Consider the following 21,646-nt stretch of genomic DNA (forward strand, 5'->3'; position numbering starts at 1 on the left):
TGAATTTATGTGAGTTTGACCTGAATCAGGTATTTTGGAAAGGTTCAAAAATACAAAAATCAGGTTTTACTGGCCTCATATTGGTCAAACTCAAAATGTCAGTTTATGAAACATAACTCCAAAAATACACATGCAATATGTCTAATAATGCCTGAAGAAATGCATCTTTGAGAGTTTTCCTGAAAAAAAAAAACATTTGGTACCGTTTGCAAAAACAAAAAGTAATGTTTTACTCAATTTGACAGTAATGTACTTAGAATCCTGAGATAATGCGAATAAAGCAATAAAAATGTATTCCAACATAATTCCTAATCCAAACGTGCAAAGTGTCTAAAAATGCCTGTGATATTGAATACATGTGAGTTTTACTAGATACAGTTGTTTTTCTATGGTTTGCAAATACAAAAATGAGGTATTACTCAATATGACTGTATACTGTAACACTCAATATGACAGTTATTTAAACATAACTCCTACACCACACATGGAAAATGGCTAATAATGCCTGAAATAATGCATCTTTGGGAGTTTTACTGGAAACATATGCTTTTTTAAATTTTGCAAATGCAAAAAGTAGTTTTTTAATCAATATGACTATAATGTTCTTAGAATCCTGAGATAATGCGAAAAAAGCAATACAAATGTATTCAAACATAACTTCTAAACAACACATGCAAAATGGCTAATAATGCCTAGAGATATGTATTTTTGTTAGTAGTACTAGAAAAATGATCTTTTGTAAGGTTTCTAAAGACACAAGTTAGTTTTTTTATTCAATATAACAGTGTGACTGTCAACCTAAACATGAAAGGTTTATAATCATAACTCCAAAACCAAACATGAAATTTGTCTAAAAAAGCCTGTAATATTGAATTTATGTGAGTTTGACCTGAATCAGGTATTTTGGAAAGGTTCAAAAATACAAAAATCAGGTTTTACTGGCCTCATATTGGTCAAACTCAAAATGTCAGTTTATGAAACATAACTCCAAAAATACACATGCAATATGTCTAATAATGCTTGAAGAAATGCATCTTTGAGAGTTTTCCTGAAAAAAAACATTTGGTACCGTTTGCAAAAACAAAAAGTAATGTTTTACTCAATTTGACAGTAATGTACTTAGAATCCTGAGATAATGCGAATAAAGCAATAAAAATGTATTCCAACATAATTCCTAATCCAAACGTGCAAAGTGTCTAAAAATGCCTGTGATATTGAATACATGTGAGTTTTACTAGATACAGTTGTTTTTCTATGGTTTGCAAATACAAAAATGAGGTATTACTCAATATGACTGTATACTGTAACACTCAATATGACAGTTATTTAAACATAACTCCTACACCACACATGGAAAATGGCTAATAATGCCTGAAATAATGCATCTTTGGGAGTTTTACTGGAAACATATGCTTTTTTAAATCTTGCAAATGCAAAAAGTAGTTTTTTACTCAATATGACTATAATGTTCTTAGAATCCTGAGATAATGCGAAAAAAGCAATAAATATGTATTCAAACATAACTTCTAAACAACACATGCAAAATGGCTAATAATGCCTAGAGATATGTATTTTTGTTAGTAGTACTAGAAAAATGATCTTTTGTAAGGTTTCTAAAAACACAAGTTAGTTTTTTTTATTCAATATAACAGTGTGACTGTCAACCTAAATATGAAAGGTTTATAATCATAACTCCAAAACCAAACATGAACTTTGTCTAAAAAAGCCTGTAATATTGAATTTATGTGAGTTTGACCTGAATCAGGTATTTTGGAAAGGTTCAAAAATACAAAAATCAGGTTTTACTGGCCTCATATTGGTCAAACTCAAAATGTCAGTTTATGAAACATAACTCCAAAAATACACATGCAATATGTCTAATAATGCCTGAAGAAATGCATCTTTGAGAGTTTTCCTGAAAAAAAAACATTTGGTACCGTTTGCAAAAACAAAAAGTAATGTTTTACTCAATTTGACAGTAATGTACTTAGAATCCTGAGATAATGCGAATAAAGCAATAAAAATGTATTCCAACATAATTCTTAATCCAAACGTGCAAAGTGTCTAAAAATGCCTGTGATATTGAATACATGTGAGTTTTACTAGATACAGTTGTTTTTCTATGGTTTGTAAATACAAAAATGAGGTATTACTCAATATGACTGTATACTGTAACACTCAATATGACAGTTATTTAAACATAACTCCTACACCACACATGGAAAATGGCTAATAATGCCTGAAATAATGCATCTTTGGGAGTTTTACTCGAAACATATGCTTTTTTAAATCTTGCAAATGCAAAAAGTAGTTTTTTACTCAATATGACTATAATGTTCTTAGAATCCTGAGATAATGCGAAAAAAGCAATAAAAATGTATTCAAACATAACTTCTAAACAACACATGCAAAATGGCTAATAATGCCTAGAGATATGTATTTTTGTTAGTAGTACTAGAAAAATGATCTTTTGTAAGGTTTCTAAAGACACAAGTTAGTTTTTTTTTTTCAATATAACAGTGTGACTGTCAACCTAAATATGAAAGGTTTATAATCATAACTCCAAAACCAAACATGAAATTTGTCTAAAAAAGCCTGTAATATTGAATTTATGTGAGTTTGACCTAAATCAGGTATTTTGGAAAGGTTCAAAAATACAAAAATCAGGTTTTACTGGCCTCATATTGGTCGAACTCAAAATGTCAGTTTATGAAACATAACTCCAAAAATACACATGCAATATGTCTAATAATGCTTGAAGAAATGCATCTTTGAGAGTTTTCCTGAAAAAAAAACATTTGGTACCGTTTGCAAAAACAAAAAGTAATGTTTTACTCAATTTGACAGTAATGTACTTAGAATCCTGAGATAATGCGAATAAAGCAATAAAAATGTATTCCAACATAATTCTTAATCCAAACGTGCAAAGTGTCTAAAAATGCCTGTGATATTGAATACATGTGAGTTTTACTAGATACAGTTGTTTTTCTATGGTTTGTAAATACAAAAATGAGGTATTACTCAATATGACTGTATACTGTAACACTCAATATGACAGTTATTTAAACATAACTCCTACACCACACATGGAAAATGGCTAATAATGCCTGAAATAATGCATCTTTGGGAGTTTTACTCGAAACATATGCTTTTTTAAATCTTGCAAATGCAAAAAGTAGTTTTTTACTCAATATGACTATAATGTTCTTAGAATCCTGAGATAATGCGAAAAAAGCAATAAAAATGTATTCAAACATAACTTCTAAACAACACATGCAAAATGGCTAATAATGCCTAGAGATATGTATTTTTGTTAGTAGTACTAGAAAAATGATCTTTTGTAAGGTTTCTAAAGACACAAGTTAGTTTTTTTATTCAATATAACAGTGTGACTGTCAACCTAAACATGAAAGGTTTATAATCATAACTCCAAAACCAAACATGAAATTTGTCTAAAAAAGCCTGTAATATTGAATTTATGTGAGTTTGACCTGAATCAGGTATTTTGGAAAGGTTCAAAAATACAAAAATCAGGTTTTACTGGCCTCATATTGGTCAAACTCAAAATGTCAGTTTATGAAACATAACTCCAAAAATACACATGCAATATGTCTAATAATGCCTGAAGAAATGCATCTTTGAGAGTTTTCCTGAAAAAAAAAAAACATTTGGTACCGTTTGCAAAAACAAAAAGTAATGTTTTACTCAATTTGACAGTAATGTACTTAGAATCCTGAGATAATGCGAATAAAGCAATAAAAATGTATTCCAACATAATTCCTAATCCAAACGTGCAAAGTGTCTAAAAATGCCTAGAGATATGTATTTTTGTTAGTAGTACTAGAAAAATGATCTTTTGTAAGGTTTCTAAAGACACAAGTTAGTTTTTTTATTCAATATAACAGTGTGACTGTCAACCTAAATATTAAAGGTTTATAATCATAACTCCAAAACCAAACATGAACTTTGTCTAAAAAAGCCTGTAATATTGAATTTATGTGAGGTTGACCTGAATCAGGTATTTTGGAAAGGTTCAAAAATACAAAAATCAGGTTTTACTGGCCTCATATTGGTCAAACTCAAAATGTCAGTTTATGAAACATAACTCCAAAAATACACATGCAATATGTCTAATAATGCCTGAAGAAATGCATCTTTGAGAGTTTCCCTGAAAAAAAAACATTTGGTACCGTTTGCAAAAACAAAAAGTAATGTTTTACTCAATTTGACAGTAATGTACTTAGAATCCTGAGATAATGCGAATAAAGCAATAAAAATGTATTCCAACATAATTCCTAATCCAAACGTGCAAAGTGTCTAAAAATGCCTAGAGATATGTATTTTTGTTAGTAGTACTAGAAAAATGATCTTTTGTAAGGTTTCTAAAGACACAAGTTAGTTTTTTTATTCAATATAACAGTGTGACTGTCAACCTAAATATGAAAGGTTTATAATCATAACTCCAAAACCAAACATGAACTTTGTCTAAAAAAGCCTGTAATATTGAATTTATGTGAGGTTGACATGAATCAGGTATTTTGGAAAGGTTCAAAAATACAAAAATCAGGTTTTACTGGCCTCATATTGGTCAAACTCAAAATGTCAGTTTATGAAACATAACTCCAAAAATACACATGCAATATGTCTAATAATGCCTGAAAAATTCATCTTTGAGAGTTTCCCTGAAAAAAAAACCATTTGGTACCGTTTGCAAAAACAAAAAGTAATGTTTTACTCAATTTGACAGTAATGTACTTAGAATCCTGAGATAATGCGAATAAAGCAATAAAAATGTATTCCAACATAATTCCTAATCCAAACGTGCAAAGTGTCTAAAAATGCCTGTGATATTGAATACATGTGAGTTTTACTAGATACAGTTGTTTTTCTATGGTTTGCAAATACAAAAATGAGGTATTACTCAATATGACTGTATACTGTAACACTCAATATGACAGTTATTTAAACATAACTCCTACACCACACATGGAAAATGGCTAATAATGCCTGAAATAATGCATCTTTGGGAGTTTTACTCGAAACATATGCTTTTTTAAATCTTGCAAATGCAAAAAGTAGTTTTTTACTCAATATGACTATAATGTTCTTAGAATCCTGAGATAATGCGAAAAAAGCAATAAAAATGTATTCAAACATAACTTCTTAACAACACATGCAAAATGGCTAATAATGCCTAGAGATATGTATTTTTGTTAGTAGTACTAGAAAAATGATCTTTTGTAAGGTTTCTAAAGACACAAGTTAGTTTTTTATTCAATATAACAGTGTGACTGTCAATCTAAATATGAAAGGTTTATCATCATAACTCCAAAACCAAACATGAACTTTGTCTAAAAAAGCCTGTAATATTGAATTTATGTGAGTTTGACCTGAATCAGGTATTTTGGAAAGGTTCAAAAATACAAAAATCAGGTTTTACTGGCCTCATATTGGTCAAACTCAAAATGTCAGTTTATGAAACATAACTCCAAAAATACACATGCAATATGTCTAATAATGCCTGAAGAAATGCATCTTTGAGAGTTTTCCTGAAAAAAAACATTTGGTACCGTTTGCAAAAACAAAAAGTAATGTTTTACTCAATTTGACAGTAATGTACTTAGAATCCTGAGATAATGCGAATAAAGCAATAAAAATGTATTCCAACATAATTCCTAATCCAAACGTGCAAAGTGTCTAAAAATTCCTGTGATATTGAATACATGTGAGTTTTACTAGATACAGTTGTTTTTCTATGGTTTGCAAATACAAAAATGAGGTATTACTCAATATGACTGTATACTGTAACACTCAATATGACAGTTATTTAAACATAACTCCTACACCACACATGGAAAATGGCTAATAATGCCTGAAATAATGCATCTTTGGGAGTTTTACTGGAAACATATGCTTTTTTAAATCTTGCAAATGCAAAAAGTAGTTTTTTACTCAATATGACTATAATGTTCTTAGAATCCTGAGATAATGCGAAAAAAGCAATACAAATGTATTCAAACATAACTTCTAAACAACACATGCAAAATGGCTAATAATGCCTAGAGATATGTATTTTTGTTAGTAGTACTAGAAAAATGATCTTTTGTAAGGTTTCTAAAAACACAAGTTAGTTTTTTTTATTCAATATAACAGTGTGACTGTCAACCTAAATATGAAAGGTTTATATCATAACTCCAAAACCAAACATGAACTTTGTCTAAAAAAGCCTGTAATATTGAATTTATGTGAGTTTGTCCTGAGTCAGGTATTTTGGAAAGGTTCAAAAATACAAAAATCAGGTTTTACTGGCCTCATATTGGTCAAACTCAAAATGTCAATTTATGAAACATAACTCCAAAAATACACATGCAATATGTCTAATAATGCCTGAAGAAATGCATCTTTGAGAGTTTTCCTGAAGAAAAAAAACATTTGGTACCGTTTGCAAAAACAAAAAGTAATGTTTTACTCAATTTGACAGTAATGTACTTAGAATCCTGAGATAATGCGAATAAAGCAATAAAAATGTATTCCAACATAATTCCTAATCCAAACGTGCAAAGTGTCTAAAATGCCTGTGATATTGAATACATGTGAGTTTTACTAGATACAGTTGTTTTTCTATGGTTTGCAAATACAAAAATGAGGTATTACTCAATATGACTGTATACTGTAACACTCAATATGACAGTTATTTAAACATAACTCCTACACCACACATGGAAAATGGCTAATAATGCCTGAAATAATGCATCTTTGGGAGTTTTACTCGAAACATATGCTTTTTTAAATCTTGCAAATGCAAAAAGTAGTTTTTTACTCAATATGACTATAATGTTCTTAGAATCCTGAGATAATGCGAAAAAAGCAATAAAAATGTATTCAAACATAACTTCTAAACAACACATGCAAAATGGCTAATAATGCCTAGAGATATGTATTTTTTGTTATTAGTACTAGAAAAAGTATCTTTTGTAAGGTTTCTAAAGACACAAGTTAGTTTTTTTATTCAATATAACAGTGTGACTGTCAATCTAAATATGAAAGGTTTATAATCATAACTCCAAAACCAAACATGAACTTTGTCTAAAAAAGCCTGTAATATTGAATTTATGTGAGTTTGACCTGAATCAGGTATTTTGAAAAGGTTCAAAAATACAAAAATCAGGTTTTACTGGCCTCATATTGGTCAAACTCAAAATGTCAGTTTATGAAACATAACTCCAAAAATACACATGCAATATGTCTAATAATGCCTGAAGAAATGCATCTTTGAGAGTTTTCCTGAAAAAAAAAACATTTGGTACCGTTTGCAAAAACAAAAAGTAATGTTTTACTCAATTTGACAGTAATGTACTTAGAATCCTGAGATAATGCGAATAAAGCAATAAAAATGTATTCCAACATAATTCCTAATCCAAACGTGCAAAGTGTCTAAAAATTCCTGTGATATTGAATACATGTGAGTTTTACTAGATACAGTTGTTTTTCTATGGTTTGCAAATACAAAAATGAGGTATTACTCAATATGACTGTATACTGTAACACTCAATATGACAGTTATTTAAACATAACTCCTACATCACACATGGAAAATGGCTAATAATGCCTGAAATAATGCATCTTTGGGAGTTTTACTGGAAACATATGCTTTTTCAAATCTTGCAAATGCAAAAAGTAGTTTTTTACTCAATATGACTATAATGTTCTTAGAATCCTGAGATAATGCGAAAAAAGCAATAAAAATGTATTCAAACATAACTTCTAAACAACACATGCAAAATGGCTAATAATGCCTAGAGATATGTATTTTTGTTAGTAGTACTAGAAAAATAATCTTTTGTAAGGTTTATAAAAACACAAGTTAGTTTTTTTATTCAATATAACAGTGTGACTGTCAATCTAAATATGAAAGGTTTATCATCATAACTCCAAAACCAAACATGAACTTTGTCTAAAAAAGCCTGTAATATTGAATTTATGTGAGTTTGACCTGAGTCAGGTATTTTGGAAAGGTTCAAAAATACAAAAATCAGGTTTTACTGGCCTCATATTGGTCAAACTCAAAATGTCAGTTTATGAAACATAACTCCAAAAATACACATGCAATATGTCTAATAATGCCTGAAGAAATGCATCTTTGAGAGTTTTCCTGAAAAAAAAAAAACATTTGGTACCGTTTGCAAAAACAAAAAGTAATGTTTTACTCAATTTGACAGTAATGTACTTAGAATCCTGAGATAATGCGAATAAAGCAATAAAAATGTATTCCAACATGATTCCTAATCCAAACGTGCAAAGTGTCTAAAATGCCTGTGATATTGAATACATGTGAGTTTTACTAGATACAGTTGTTTTTCTATGGTTTGCAAATACAATAATGAGGTATTACTCAATATGACTGTATACTGTAACACTCAATATGACAGTTATTTAAACATAACTCCTACACCACACATGGAAAATGGCTAATAATGCCTGAAATAATGCATCTTTGGGAGTTTTACTCGAAACATATGCTTTTTTAAATCTTGCAAATGCAAAAAGTAGTTTTTTACTCAATATGACTATAATGTTCTTAGAATCCTGAGATAATGCGAAAAAAGCAATAAAAATGTATTCAAACATAACTTCTAAACAACACATGCAAAATGGCTAATAATGCCTAGGGATATGTATTTTGTGTTAGTAGTACTAGAAAAATTATCTTTTGTAAGGTTTCTAAAGACACAAGTTAGTTTTTTTATTCAATATAACAGTGTGACTCTCAACCTAAATATGAAAGGTTTATAATCATAACTCCAAAACCAAACATGAACTTTGTCTAAAAAAGCCTGTAATATTGAATTTATGTGAGTTTGACCTGAATCAGGTATTTTGGAAAGGTTCAAAAATACAAAAATCAGGTTTTACTGGCCTCATATTGGTCAAACTCAAAATGTCAGTTTATAACTCCAAAAATACACATGCAATATGTCTAATAATGCCTGAAGAAATGCATCTTTGAGAGTTTCCCTGAAAAAAAAAACTTTAGGTACCGTTTGCAAAAACAAAGAGTAATGTTTTACTCAATTTGACAGTAATGTACTTAGAATCCTGAGATAATGCGAATAAAGCAATAAAAATGTATTCCAACATAATTCCTAATCCAAACGTGCATAGTGTCTAACAATGCCTGTGATATTGAATACATGTGAGTTTTATTAGATACAGTTGTTTTTCTATGGTTTGCAAATACAAAAATGAGGTATCACTCAATATGACTGTATACTGTAACACTCAATATGACAGTTATTTAAACATAACTCCTACACCACACATGGAAAATGGCTAATAATGCCTGAAATAATGCATCTTTGGGAGTTTTACTCGAAACATATGCTTTTTTAAATCTTGCAAATGCAAAAAGTAGTTTTTTACTCAATATGACTATAATGTTCTTAGAATCCTGAGATAATGCGAAAAAAGCAATAAAAATGTATTCAAACATAACTTCTAAACAACACATGCAAAATGGCTAATAATGCCTAGAGATATGTATTTTTGTTAGTAGTACTAGAAAAATGATCTTTTGTAAGGTTTTTAAAGACACAAGTTAGTTTTTTTTTCAATATAACAGTGTGACTGTCAACCTAAATATGAAAGGTTTATAATCATAACTCCAAAACCAAACATGAAATTTGTCTAAAAAAGCCTGTAATATTGAATTTATGTGAGTTTGACCTGAATCAGGTATTTTGGAAAGGTTCAAAAATACAAAAATCAGGTTTTACTGGCCTCATATTGGTCAAACTCAAAATGTCAGTTTATGAAACATAACTCCAAAAATACACATGCAATATGTCTAATAATGCCTGAAGAAATGCATCTTTGAGAGTTTTCCTGAAAAAAAACATTTGGTACCGTTTGCAAAAACAAAAAGTAATGTTTTACTCAATTTGACAGTAATGTACTTAGAATCCTGAGATAATGCGAATAAAGCAATGAAAATGTATTCCAACATAATTCCTAATCCAAACGTGCAAAGTGTCTAAAAATGCCTGTGATATTGAATACATGTGAGTTTTACTAGATACAGTTGTTTTTCTATGGTTTGCAAATACAAAAATGAGGTATTACTCAATATGACTGTATACTGTAACACTCAATATGACAGTTATTTAAACATAACTCCTACACCACACATGGACAATGGCTAATAATGCCTGAAATAATGCATCTTTGGGAGTTTTACTGGAAACATATGCTTTTTTAAATCTTGCAAATGCAAAAAGTAGTTTTTTAATCAATATGACTATAATGTTCTTAGAATCCTGAGATAATGCGAAAAAAGCAATAAAAATGTATTCAAACATAACTTCTAAACAACACATGCAAAATGGTTAATAATGCCTAGAGATATGTATTTTTGTTAGTAGTACTAGAAAAATGATCTTTTGTAAGGTTTCTAAAGACACAAGTTAGTTTTTTTATTCAATATAACAGTGTGACTGTCAACCTAAATATGAAAGGTTTATAATCATAACTCCAAAACCAAACATGAAATTTGTCTAAAAAAGCCTGTAATGTTGAATTTATGTGAGTTTCACCTGAATCAGATGTTTTGGGAAGGTTCAAAAATACAAAAATCAGGTTTTACTGGCCTCATATTGGTCAAACTCAAAATGTCAGTTTATGAAACATAACTCCCAAAATACACATGCAATATGTCTAATAATGCCTGAAGAAATGCATCTTTGAGAGTTTTCCTGAAAAAAAAACATTTGGTACCGTTTGCAAAAACAAAAAGTAATGTTTTACTCAATTTGACAGTAATGTACTTAGAATCCTGAGATAATGCGAATAAAGCAATAAAAATGTATTCCAACATAATTCCTAATCCAAACGTGCAAAGTGTCTAAAAATGCCTGTGATATTGAATACATGTGAGTTTTACTAGATACAGTTGTTTTTCTATGGTTTGCAAATACAAAAATGAGGTATTACTCAATATGACTGTATACTGTAACACTCAATATGACAGTTATTTAAACATAACTCCTACACCACACATGGAAAATGGCTAATAATGCCTGAAATAATGCATCTTTGGGAGTTTTACTCGAAATATATGCTTTTTTAAATCTTGCAAATGCAAAAAGTAGTTTTTTACTCAATATGACTATAATGTTCTTAGAATCCTGAGATAATGCGAAAAAAGCAATAAAAATGTATTCAAACATAACTTCTAAACAACACATGCAAAATGGCTAATAATGCCTAGAGATATGTATTTTTGTTAGTAGTACTAGAAAAATGATCTTTTGTAAGGTTTCTAAAGACACAAGTTAGTTTTTTTATTCAATATAACAGTGTGACTGTCAACCTAAATATGAAAGGTTTATAATCATAACTCCAAAACCAAACATGAAATCTGTCTAAAAAAGCCTGTAATGTTGAATTTATGTGAGTTTGACCTGAATCAGGTGATTTGGAAAGGTTCAAAAATACAAAAATCAGGTTTTACTGGCCTCATATTGGTCAAACTCAAAATGTCAGTTTATGAAACATAACTCCAAAAATACACATGCAATATGTCTAATAATGCCTGAAGAAATGCATCTTTGAGAGTTTTCCTGAAAAAAAAATATTTGGTACCGTTTGCAAAAACAAAAAGTAATGTTTTACTCAATTTGACAGTAATGTACTTAGAATCCTGAGATAATCCGAATAAAGCAATAAAAATGTATTCCAACATAATTCCTAATCCAAACGTGCAAAGTGTCTAAAAATGCCTGTGATATTGAATACATGTGAGTTTTACTAGATACAGTTGTTTTTCTATGGTTTGCAAATACAAAAATGAGGTATTACTCAATATGACTGTATACTGTAACACTCAATATGACAGTTATTTAAACATAACTCCTACACCACACATGGGAAATGGCTAATAATGCCTGAAATAATGCATCTTTGGGAGTTTTACTCGAAACATATGCTTTTTTAAATCTTGCAAATGCAAAAAGTAGTTTTTTACTCAATATGACTATAATGTTCTTGGAATCCTGAGAATGCGAAAAAAGCAATAAAAATGTATTCAAACATAACTTCTAAACAACACATGCAAAATGGCTAATAATGCCTAGAGATATGTATTTTTGTTAGTAGTACTAGAAAAAATGATCTTTTGTAAGGTTTCTAAAGACACAAGTTAGTTTTTTTTATTCAATATAACAGTGTGACTGTCAAACTAAATATGAAAGGTTTATAATCATAACTCCAAAACCAAACATGAAATTTGTCTAAAAAAGCCTGTAATATTGAATTTATGTGAGTTTGACCTGAATCAGGTATTTTGGAAAGGTTCAAAAATACAAAAATCAGGTTTTACTGGCCTCATATTGGTCAAACTCAAAATGTCAGTTTATGAAACATAACTCCAAAAATACACATGCAATATGTCTAATAATGCCTGAAGAAATGCATCTTTGAGAGTTTTCCTGAAAAAAAAAACATTTGGTACCGTTTGCAAAAACAAAAAGTAATGTTTTACTCAATTTGACAGTAATGTACTTAGAATCCTGAGATAATGCGAATAAAGCAATAAAAATGTATTCCAACATAATTCCTAATCCAAACGTGCAAAGTGTCTAAAAATGCCTGTGATATTGAATACATGTGAGTTTTACTAGATACAGTTGTTTTTCTATGGTTTGCAAATACAAAAATGAGGTATTACTCAATATGACTGTATACTGTAACACTCAATATGACAGTTATTTAAACATAACTCCTACACCACACATGGGAAATGGCTAATAATGCCTGAAATAATGCATCTTTGGGAGTTTTACTCGAAACATATGCTTTTTTAAATCTTGCAAATGCAAAAAGTAGTTTTTTACTCAATATGACTATAATGTTTTTAGAATCCTGAGATAATGCGAAAAAAGCAATAAAAATGCATTCAAACATAACTTCTAAACAACACATGCAAAATGGCTAATAATGCCTAGAGATATGTATTTTTGTTAGTAGTACTAGAAAAATGATCTTTTGTAAGGTTTCTAAAGACACAAGTTAGTTTTATTATTCAATATAACAGTGTGACTGTCAACCTAAATATGAAAGGTTTATAATCATAACTCCAAAACCAAACATGAAATTTGTCTAAAAAAGCCTGTAATATTGAATTTATGTGAGTTTGACCTGAATCAGGTATTTTGGAAAGGTTCAAAAATACAAAAATCAGGTTTTACTGGCCTCATATTGGTCAAACTCAAAATGTCAGTTTATGAAACATAACTCCAAAAATACACATGCAATATGTCTAATAATGCCTGAAGAAATGCATCTTTGAGAGTTTTCCTGAAAAAAAAACATTTGGTACCGTTTGCAAAAACGAAAAGTAATGTTTTACTCAATTTGACAGTAATGTACTTAGAATCCTGAGATAATGCGAATAAAGCAATAAAAATGTATTCCAACATAATTCCTAATCCAAACGTGCAAAGTGTCTAAAAATGCCTGTGATATTGAATACATGTGAGTTTTACTAGATACAGTTGTTTTTCTATGGTTTGCAAATACAAAAATGAGGTATTACTCAATATGACTGTATACTGTAACACTCAATATGACAGTTATTTAAACATAACTCCTACACCACACATGGAAAATGGCTAATAATGCCTGAAATAATGCATCTTTGGGAGTTTTACTGGAAAAATATGCTTTTTTAAATCTTGCAAATGCAAAAAGTAGTTTTTTACTCAATATGACTATAATGTTCTTCGAATCCTGAGATAATGCGAAAAAAGCAATACAAATGTATTCAAACATAACTTCTAAACAACACATGCAAAATGGCTAATAATGCCTAGAGATATGTATTTTTGTTAGTAGTACTAGAAAAATGATCTTTTGTAAGGTTTCTAAAGACACAAGTTAGTTTTTTTTTTCAATATAACAGTGTGACTGTCAACCTAAATATGAAAGGTTTATATCATAACTCCAAAACCAAACATGAACTTTGTCTAAAAAAGCCTGTAATATTGAATTTATGTGAGTTTGACCTGAATCAGGTATTTTGGAAAGGTTCAAAAATACAAAAATCAGGTTTTACTGGCCTCATATTGGTCAAACTCAAAATGTCAGTTTATGAAACATAACTCCAAAAATACACATGCAATATGTCTAATAATGCCTGACGAAATGCATCTTTGAGAGTTTCCCTGAAAAAAAAACATTTGTTACCGTTTGCAAAAACAAAAAGTAATGTTTTACTCAATTTGACAGTAATGTACTTAGAATCCTGAGATAATGCGAACAAAGCAATAAAAATGTATTCCAACATAATTCCTAATCCAAACGTGCAAAGTGTCTAAAAATGCCTGTGATATTGAATACATGTGAGTTTTACTATATACAGTTGTTTTTCTATGGTTTGCAAATACAAAAATGAGGTATTACTCAATATGACTGTATACTGTAACACTCAATATGACAGTTATTTAAACATATCTCCTACACCACACATGGAAAATGGCTAATAATGCCTGAAATAATGCATCTTTGGGAGTTTTACTGGAAACATATGCTTTTTTAAATCTTGCAAATGCAAAAAGTAGTTTTTTAATCAATATGACTATAATGTTCTTAGAATCCTGAGATAATGCGAAAAAAGCAATAAAAATGTATTCAAACATAACTTCTAAACAACACATGCAAAATGGCTAATAATGCCTAGAGATATGTATTTTTGTTAGTAGTACTAGAAAAATGATCTTTTGTAAGGTTTCTAAAGACACAAGTTAGTTTTTTTATTCAATATAACAGTGTGACTGTCAACCTAAATATGAAAGGTTTATAATCATAACTCCAAAACCAAACATGAACTTTGTCTAAAAAAGCCTGTAATATTGAATTTATGTGAGTTTGACCTGAATCAGGTATTTTGGAAAGGTTCAAAAATACAAAAATCAGGTTTTACTGGCCTCATATTGGTCAAACTCAAAATGTCAGTTTATGAAACATAACTCCAAAAATACAAATGCAATATGTCTAATAATGCCTGAAGAAATGCATCTTTGAGAGTTTCCCTGAAAAAAAAACATTTGGTACCGTTTGCAAAAACAAAAAGTAATGTTTTACTCAATTTGACAGTAATGTACTTAGAATCCTGAGATAATGCGAATAAAGCAATAAAAATGTATTCCAACATAATTCCTAATCCAAATGTGCAAAGTGTCTAAAAATGCCTGTGATATTGAATACATGTGAGTTTTACTAGATACAGTTGTTTTTCTATGGTTTGCAAATACAAAAATGAGGTATCACTCAATATGACTGTATACTGTAACACTCAATATGACAGTTATTTAAACATAACTCCTACACCACACATGGAAAATGGCTAATAATGCCTGAAATAATGCATCTTTGGGAGTTTTACTCGAAACATATGCTTTTTTAAATCTTGCAAATGCAAAAAGTAGTTTTTTACTCAATATGACTATAATGTTCTTAGAATCCTGAGATAATGCGAAAAAAGCAATAAAAATGTATTCAAACATAACTTCTAAACAACACATGCAAAATGGCTAATAATGCCTAGAGATATGTATTTTTGTTAGTAGTACTAGAAAAATGATCTTTTGTAAGGTTTCTAAAGACACAAGTTAGTTTTTTTTTTCAATATAACAGTGTGACTGTCAACCTAAATATGAAAGGTTTATAATCATAACTCCAAAACCAAACATGAATTTTTTCTAAAAAAGCCTGTAATATTGAATTTATGTGAGTTTGACCTGAATCAGGTATTTTGGAAAGGTTCAAAAATACAAAAATCAGGTTTTACTGGCCTCATATTGGTCAAACTCAAAATGTCAGTTTATGAAACATAACTCCAAAAATACACATGCAATATGTCTAATAATGCCTGAAGAAATGCATCTTTGAGAGTTTTCCTGAAAAAAAAACATTTGGTACCGTTTGCAAAAACGAAAAGTAATGTTTTACTCAATTTGACAGTAATGTACTTAGAATCCTGAGATAATGCGAATAAAGCAATACAAATGTATTCCAACATAATTCCTAATCCAAACGTGCAAAGTGTCTAAAAATGCCTGTGATATTGAATACATGTGAGTTTTACTAGATACAGTTGTTTTTCTATGGTTTGCAAATACAAAAATGAGGTATTACTCAATATGACTGTATAATGTAACACTCAATATGACAGTTATTTAAACATAACTCCTACACCACACATGGAAAATGGCTAATAATGCCTGAAATAATGCATCTTTGGGAGTTTTACTGGAAACATATGCTTTTTTAAATCTTGCAAATGCAAAAAGTAGTTTTTTACTCAATATGACTATAATGTTTTTAGAATCCTGAGATAATGCGAAAAACGCAATAAAAATGCATTCAAACATAACTTCTAAACAACACATGCAAAATGGCTAATAATGCCTAGAGATATGTGTTTGTGTTAGTAGTACTAGAAAAATGATCTTTTGTAAAGTTTCTAAAGACACAAGTTAATTTTTTTATTCAATATAACAGTGTGACTGTCAACCTAAATATGAAAGGTTTATAATCATAACTCCAAAACCAAACATGAAATTTGTCTAAAAAAGCCTGTAATATTGAATTTATGTGAGTTTGACCTGAATCAGGTGTTTTGGAAAGGTTCAAAAATACAAAAATCTGGTTTTACTGGCCTCATATTGGTCAAACTCAAAATGTCAGTTTATGAAACATAACTCCAAAAATACACATGCAATATGTCTAATAATGCCTGAAGAAATGCATCTTTGAGAGTTTTCCTGAAAAAAAAATGTTTGGTACCGTTTGCAAAAACAAAAAGTAATGTTTTACTCAATTTGACAGTAATGTACTTAGAATCCTGAGATAATGCGAATAAAGCAATAAAAATGTATTCCAACATAATTCCTAATCCAAACGTGCAAAGTGTCTAAAAATGCCTGTGATATTGAATACATGTGAGTTTTACTAGATACAGTTGTTTTTCTATGGTTTGCAAATACAAAAATGAGGTATTACTCAATATGACTGTATACTGTAACACTCAATATGACAGTTATTTAAACATAACTCCTACACCACACATGGAAAATGGCTAATAATGCCTGAAATAATGCATCTTTGGGAGTTTTACTGGAAACATATGCTTTTTTAAATCTTGCAAATGCAAAAATTAGTTTTTTAATCAATATGACTATAATGTTCTTAGAATCCTGAGATAATGCGAAAAAAGCAATAAAAATGTATTCAAACATAACTTCTAAACAACACATGCAAAATGGCTAATAATGCCTAGAGATATGTATTTTTGTTAGTAGTACTAGAAAAATTATCTTTTGTAAAGTTTCTAAAGACAAAAGTTAGTTTTTTTATTCAATATAACAGTGTGACTGTCAACCTAAATATGAAAGGTTTATAATCATAACTCCAAAACCAAACATGAAATTTGTCTAAAAAAGCCTGTAATATTGAATTTATGTGAGTTTGACCTGAATCAGGTGTTTTGGAAAGGTTCAAAAATACAAAAATCAGGTTTTACTGGCCTCATTTTGGTCGAACTCAAAATGTCAGTTTATGAAACATAACTCCAAAAATACACATGCAATATGTCTAATAATGCCTGAAGAAATGCATCTTTGAGAGTTTTCCTGAAAAAAAAATATTTGGTACCGTTTGCAAAAACAAAAAGTAATGTTTTACTCAATTTGACAGTAATGTACTTAGAATCCTGAGATAATGCGAATAAAGCAATAAAAATGTATTCCAACGTAATTCCTAATCCAAACGTGCAACGTGTCTAAAAATGCCTGTGATATTGAATACATGTGAGTTTTACTAGATACAGTTGTTTTTCTATGGTTTGCAAATACAAAAATGAGGTATTACTCAATATGACTGTATACTGTAACACTCAACATGACAGTTATTTAAACATAACTCCTACACCACACATGGAAAATGGCTAATAATGCCTGAAATAATGCATCTTTGGGAGTTTTACTCGAAACATATGCTTTTTTTAAATCCTGCAAATGCAAAAAGTAGTTTTTTACTCAATATGACTATAATGTTCTTAGAATCCTGAGATAATGCGAAAAAAACAATAAAAATGTATTCAAACATAACTTCTAAACAACACATGCAAAATGGCTAATAATGCCTACAGATATGTATTTTTGTTAGTAGTACTAGAAAAATGATCTTTTGTAAGGTTTCTAAAGACAAAAGTTAGTTTTTTTATTCAATATAGCAGTGTGACTGTCAACCTAAATATGAAAGGTTTATAATCATAACTCCAAAACCAAAAATGAAATTTGTCTAAAAAAGCCTGTAATATTGAATTTATGTGAGTTTGACCTGAATCAGGTATTTTGGAAAGGTTCAAAAATACAAAAATCAGGTTTTACTGGCCTCATATTGGTCAAACTCAAAATGTCAGTTTATGAAACATAACTCCAAAAATACAAATGCAATATGTCTAATAATGCCTGAAGAAATGCATCTTTGAGAGTTTCCCTGAAAAAAAAACATTTGGTACCGTTTGCAAAAACAAAAAGTAATGTTTTACTCAATTTGACAGTAATGTACTTAGAATCCTGAGATAATGCGAATAAAGCAATAAAAATGTATTCCAACATAATTCCTAATCCAAACGTGCAAAGTGTCTAAAAATGCCTGTGATATTGAATACATGTGAGTTTTACTAGATACAGTTGTTTTTCTATGGTTTGCAAATACAAAAATGAGGTATTACTCAATATGACTGTATAAGGTAACACTCAATATGACAGTTATTTAAACATAACTCCTACACCACACATGGAAAATGGCTAATAATGCCTGAAATAATGCATCTTTGGGAGTTTTACTCGAAAAATATGCTTTTTTAAATCTTGCAAATGCAAAAAGTAGTTTTTTACTCAATATGACTATAATGTTCTTCGAATCCTGATAATGCGAAAAAAGCAATAAAAATGTATTCAAACATAACTTCTAAACAACACATGCAAAATGGCTAATAACGCCTAGAGATATGTATTTTTGTTAGTAGTACTAGAAAAATGATCTTTTGTAAGGTTTCTAAAGACACAAGTTCGTTTTTTTATTCAATATAACAGTGTGACTGTCAACCTAAATATGAAAGGTTTATAATCATAACTCCAAAACCAAACATGAAATTTGTCTAAAAAAGCCTGTAATATTGAATGTATGTGAGTTTGACCTGAATCAGGTATTTTGGAAAGGTTCAAAAATACAAAAATCCGGTTTTACTGGCCTCATATTGGTCAAACTCAAAATGTCAGTTTATGAAACATAACTCCAAAAATACACATGCAATATGTCTAATAATGCCTGAAGAAATGCATCTTTGAGAGTTTCCCTGAAAAAAAAAAACATTTGGTACCGTTTGCAAAAACAAAAAGTAATGTTTTACTCAATTTGACAGTAATGTACTTAGAATCCTGAGATAATGCGAATAAAGCAATACAAATGTATTCCAACATAATTCCTAATCCAAACGTGCAAAGTGTCTAAAAATGCCTGTGATATTGAATACATGTGAGTTTTACTAGATACAGTTGTTTTTCTATGGTTTGCAAATACAAAAATGAGGTATTACTCAATATGACTGTATACTGTAACACTCAATATGACAGTTATTTAAACATAACTCCTACACCACACATGGAAAATGGCTAATAATGCCTGAAATAATGCATCTTTGGGAGTTTTACTCGAAACATATGCTTTTTTAAATCTTGCAAATGCAAAAAGTAGTTTTTTACTCAATATGACTATAATGTTCTTAGAATCCTGAGATAATGCGAAAAAAGCAATAAAAATGTATTCAAACATAACTTCTAAACAACACATGCAAAATGGCTAATAATGCCTAGAGATATGTATTTTTGTTAGTAGTACTAGAAAAATGATCTTTTGTAAGGTTTCTAAAGACACAAGTTAGTTTTTTTATTCAATATAACAGTGTGACTGTCAACCTAAATATGAAAGGTTTTTAATCATAACTCCAAAACCAAACATGAAATTTGTCTAAAAAAGCCTGTAATATTGAATTTATGTGAGTTTGACCTGAATCAGGTGTTTTGGAAAGGTTCAAAAATACAAAAATCCGGTTTTACTGGCCTCATATTGGTCAAACTCAAAATGTCAGTTTATGAAACATAACTCCAAAAATACACATGCAATATGTCTAATAATGCCTGAAGAAATGCATCTTTGAGAGTTTTCCTGAAAAAAAAAACATTTGGTACCGTTTGCAAAAACAAAAAGTAATGTTTTACTCAATTCGACAGTAATGTACTTACAATCCTGAGATAATGCGAATAAAGCAATAAAAATGTATTCCAACATAATTCCTAATCCAAACGTGCAACGTGTCTAAAAATGCCTGTGATATTGAATACATGTGAGTTTTACTAGATACAGTTGTTTTTCTATGGTTTGCAAATACAAAAATGAGGTATTACTCGATATGACTGTATACTGTAACACTCAATATGACAGTTATTTAAACATAACTCCTACACCACACATGGAAAATGGCTAATAATGCCTGAAATAATGCATCTTTGGGAGTTTTACTCGAAACATATGCTTTTTTGAATCTTGCAAATGCAAAAAGTAGTTTTTTACTCAATACGACTATAATGTTCTTAGAATCCTGAGATAATGCGAAAAAAGCAATAAAAATGTATTCAAACATAACTTCTAAACAACACATGCAAAATGGCTAATAATGCCTAGAGATATGTATTTTTGTTAGTAGTACTAGAAAAATGATCTTTTGTAAGGTTTCTAAAGACACAAGTTAGTTTTTTTATTCAATATAACAGTGTGACTGTCAACCTAAATATGAAAGGTTTATAATCATAACTCCAAAACCAAACATGAAATTTGTCTAAAAAAGCCTGTAATATTGAATTTATGTGAGTTTGACCTGAATCAGATATTTTGGAAAGGTTCAAAAATACAAAAATCAGGTTTTACTGGCCTCATATTGGTCAAACTCAAAATGTCAGTTTATTAAACATAACTCCAAAAATACACATGCAATATGTCTAATAATGCCTGAAGAAATGCATCTTTGAGAGTTTCCCTGAAAAAAAAACCATTTGGTACCGTTTGCAAAAACAAAAAGTAATGTTTTACTCAATTTGACAGTAATGTACTTAGAATCCTGAGATAATGCGAATAAAGCAATAAAAATGTATTCCAACATAATTCCTAATCCAAACGTGCAAAGTGTCTAAAAATGCCTGTGATATTGAATACATGTGAGTTTTACTAGATACAGTTGTTTTTCTATGGTTTGCAAATACAAAAATGAGGTATTACTCAATATGACTGTATACTGTAACACTCAATATGACAGTTATTTAAACATAACTCCTACACCACACATGGAAAATGGCTAATAATGCCTGAAATAATGCATCTTTGGGAGTTTTACTCGAAACATATGCTTTTTTAAATCTTGCAAATGCAAAAAGTAGTTTTTTACTCAATATGACTATAATGTTCTTAGAATCCTGAGATAATGCGAAAAAAGCAATAAAAATGTATTCAAACATAACTTCTAAACAACACA

This window comes from Nerophis ophidion, linkage group LG24 (assembly GCF_033978795.1).
Source record: "Nerophis ophidion isolate RoL-2023_Sa linkage group LG24, RoL_Noph_v1.0, whole genome shotgun sequence".
Classification (NCBI taxonomy): domain Eukaryota; kingdom Metazoa; phylum Chordata; class Actinopteri; order Syngnathiformes; family Syngnathidae; genus Nerophis; species Nerophis ophidion.